The sequence below is a fragment of the Cololabis saira genome, unplaced genomic scaffold, assembly GCF_033807715.1.
Source record: "Cololabis saira isolate AMF1-May2022 unplaced genomic scaffold, fColSai1.1 scf050, whole genome shotgun sequence".
In the NCBI taxonomy this organism is placed as follows: Eukaryota; Metazoa; Chordata; class Actinopteri; order Beloniformes; family Belonidae; genus Cololabis; species Cololabis saira.
Genome location: NW_026906214.1, coordinates 124,593 through 128,972, shown reverse-complemented (window position 1 = coordinate 128,972; position 4,380 = coordinate 124,593).

Sequence of the window (4,380 nt, the reverse complement as noted above, 5' to 3'; positions counted from 1 at the left end):
AAACAGTGTTTTCACAAAAATCCGCTTTTAGCTGTATCTCAGCCAGAAACGAGGATTTTCAACCTGAAACACAGGTAAGTGGTTTGCTGAGTCCAATAATGAAAGGAGTCACTCAAATCAACTATATAGACTCCCTCCTTCAATTTTCTGACGTTTTCAATAGCTTGCCTTAAAAAATCAGAAGGTAAAACAGTGTTTTCACAAAAATCCGCTTTTAGCTGTATCTCAGCCAGAAACAGTCATTTTCAACCTGAAACACAGGTAAGTGGTTTGGTGAGTCGAATAATGAAAGGAGTCACTCAAATCAACTATATATCCTTCAATTTTCTGACGTTTTCAATAGCTTGCCTTAAAAAATCAGAAGGTAAAACAGTGTTATCACAGAAATCCGCTTTTTGGCTGTTTCTCGCTGAGAAACAGTCATTTTGAACCTGAAACACTGGTAAGTGGTTTGGTGAGTCCAATAATGAAAGGAGTCACTCAAATCAACTAAATAGACTGCCTCCTTCAATTTCCTGACGTTTTCAATAGCTTGCCTTAAAAAATCAGAATGTAAAACAATGTTATTACAAAACTCCGCTTTTTGGCAGTTTCTCAGCGAGAAACAGTCATTTTGTACCTGAAACACTGTAAGTGGTTTGGTGAGTCCAATAATGAAATGCATCTCTCAAATCAACTACATAGACTCCTTTTTCCAATTTTCTAACGTTTTCAATAGCTTGCCTTAAAAAATCAGAAGGTAAAACAATGTTATTACAGAAATCCGCTTTTTGGCATTTTCTAGGCGAGAAACAGTCATTTTGTACCTGAAACACTGTAAGTGGTTTGGTGAGTCCAATAATGAAATGAGTCTCTCAAATCAACTACTTAGACTCCTTTCTCCAATTTTCTGACGTTTTCAATAGCTTGCCTTGAAAAATCAGAAGGTAAATCAATGTTATGACAGAAACCCGCTTTTTGGCATTTTCTCAGCGAGAAACAGTCATTTTGTACCTGAAACACTGTAAGTGGTTTGGTGAGTCCAATAATGAAATGAATCTCTCAAATCAACTACATAGACTCCTTTCTCCAATTTTCTGTCGTTTTCAATAGCTTGCCTTGAAAAATCAGAAGGTAAATCAATGTTATGACAGAAATCCGCTTTTTGGCATTTTCTCAGCGAGAAACAGTCATTTTGTACCTGAAACACTGTAAGTGGTTTGGTGAGTCCAATAATGAAATGAGTCTCTCAAATCAACTACATAGACTCCTTTCTCCAATTTTCTGACGTTTTCAATAGCTTGCCTTGAAAAATCAGAAGGTAAATCAATGTTATGACAGAAATCCGCTTTTTGGCATTTTCTCAGCGAGAAACAGTCATTTTGTACCTGAAACACTGTAAGTGGTTTGGTGAGTCCAATAATGAAATGAGTCTCTCAAATCAACTACATAGACTCCTTTCTCCAATTTTCTGACGTTTTCAATAGCTTGCCTTGAAAAATCAGAAGGTAAATCAATGTTATGACAGAAATCCGCTTTTTGGCATTTTCTCAGCGAGAAACAGTCATTTTGTACCTGAAACACTGTAAGTGGTTTGGTGAGTCCAATAATGAAATGAGTCGCTCAAATCAACTACATAGACACCTTTCTCCAATTTTCTAACGTTTTCAATAGCTTGCCTTAAAAAATCAGAAGGTAAATCAATGTTATGACAGAAATCCGCTTTTTGGCATTTTCTCAGCGAGAAACAGTCATTTTGTACCTGAAACACTGTAAGTGGTTTGGTGAGTCCAATAATGAAATGAGTCGCTCAAATCAACTACATAGACACCTTTCTCCAATTTTCTAACGTTTTCAATAGCTTGCCTTAAATAATCAGAAGGTAAATCAATGTTATGACAGAAATCAGCTTTTTGGCAGTTTCTCAGCGAGAAACAGTTATTTTGTACCTGAAACACTGTAAGTGGTTTGGTGAGTCCAATAATGAAATGAGTCTCTCAAATCAACTACATAGACTCCTTTCTCCAATTTTCTGTCGTTTTCAATAGCTTGCCTTGAAAAATCAGAAGGTAAATCAATGTTATGACAGAAATCCGCTTTTTGGCATTTTCTCAGCGAGAAACAGTCATTTTGTACCTGAAACACTGTAAGTTGTTTGGTGAGTCCAATAATGAAATGAGTCGCTCAAATCAACTACATAGACACCTTTCTCCAATTTTCTAACGTTTTCAATAGCTTGCCTTAAATAATCAGAAGGTAAATCAATGTTATGACAGAAATCCGCTTTTTGGCAGTTTCTCAGCGAGAAACAGTTATTTTGTACCTGAAACACTGTAAGTGGTTTGGTGAGTCCAATAATGAAATGAGTCGCTCAAATCAACTACATAGACTCCTTTCTCCAATTTTCTGACGTTTTCAATAGGTTGCCATAAAAATTCAGAAGGTAAAACAATGTTATTACAGAAATCCGCTTTTTGGCATTTTCTAGGCGAGAAACAGTCATTTAGTACCTGAAACACTGTAAGTGGTTTGGTGAGTCCAATAATGAAATGAGTCTCTCAAATCAACTACATAGACTCCTTTCTCCAATTTTCTGACGTTTTCAATAGCTTGCCTTGAAAAATCAGAAGGTAAATCAATGTTATGACAGAAATCCGCTTTTTGGCATTTTCTCAGCGAGAAACAGTCATTTTGTACCTGAAACACTGTAAGTGGTTTGGTGAGTCCAATAATGAAATGAGTCGCTCAAATCAACTACATAGACACCTTTCTCCAATTTTCTAACGTTTTCAATAGCTTGCCTTAAAAAATCAGAAGGTATCTCCCCTTGTCGGACAAAATGCCAAAAAGCGGATTTCTGTCATAACATTGATTTCAATGTTATGACAGAAATCCGCTTTTTGGCATTTTCTCAGCGAGAAACAGTCATTTTGTACCTGAAACACTGTAAGTGGTTTGGTGAGTCCAATAATGAAATGAGTCGCTCAAATCAACTACATAGACTCCTTTCTCCAATTTTCTGACGTTTTCAATAGCTTGCCTTAAAAAATCAGAAGGTAAATCAATGTTATTACAGAAATCCGCTTTTTGGCATTTTCTAGGCGAGAAACAGTCATTTTGTACCTGAAACACTGTAAGTGGTTTGGTGAGTCCAATAATGAAATGAGTCTCTCAAATCAACTACTTAGACTCCTTTCTCCAATTTTCTGACGTTTTCAATAGCTTGCCTTGAAAAATCAGAAGGTACCTGAAACACTGTAAGTGGTTTGGTGAGTCCAATAATGAAATGAGTCGCTCAAATCAACTACATAGACTCCTTTCTCCAATTTTCTGACGTTTTCAATAGCTTGCCTTAAAAAATCAGAAGGTAAATCAATGTTATTACAGAAATCCGCTTTTTGGCATTTTCTAGGCGAGAAACAGTCATTTTGTACCTGAAACACTGTAAGTGGTTTGGTGAGTCCAATAATGAAATGAGTCTCTCAAATCAACTACATAGACTCCTTTCTCCAATTTTCTGACGTTTTCAATAGCTTGCCTTGAAAAATCAGAAGGTAAATCAATGTTATGACAGAAATCCGCTTTTTGGCATTTTCTCAGCGAGAAACAGTCATTTTGTACCTGAAACACTGTAAGTGGTTTGGTGAGTCCAATAATGAAATGAGTCGCTCAAATCAACTACATAGACACCTTTCTCCAATTTTCTAACGTTTTCAATAGCTTGCCTTAAAAAATCAGAAGGTATCTCCCCTTGTCGGACAAAATGCCAAAAAGCGGATTTCTGTCATAACATTGATTTCAATGTTATGACAGAAATCCGCTTTTTGGCATTTTCTCAGCGAGAAACAGTCATTTTGTACCTGAAACACTGTAAGTGGTTTGGTGAGTCCAATAATGAAATGAGTCGCTCAAATCAACTACATAGACTCCTTTCTCCAATTTTCTGACGTTTTCAATAGCTTGCCTTAAAAAATCAGAAGGTAAATCAATGTTATTACAGAAATCCGCTTTTTGGCATTTTCTAGGCGAGAAACAGTCATTTTGTACCTGAAACACTGTAAGTGGTTTGGTGAGTCCAATAATGAAATGAGTCTCTCAAATCAACTACTTAGACTCCTTTCTCCAATTTTCTGACGTTTTCAATAGCTTGCCTTGAAAAATCAGAAGGTACCTGAAACACTGTAAGTGGTTTGGTGAGTCCAATAATGAAATGAGTCTCTCAAATCAACTACTTAGACTCCTTTCTCCAATTTTCTGACGTTTTCAATAGCTTGCCTTGAAAAATCAGAAGGTACCTGAAACACTGTAAGTGGTTTGGTGAGTCCAATAATGAAATGAGTCGCTCAAATCAACTACATAGACTCCTTTCTCCAATTTTCTGACGTTTTCAATAGCTTGCCT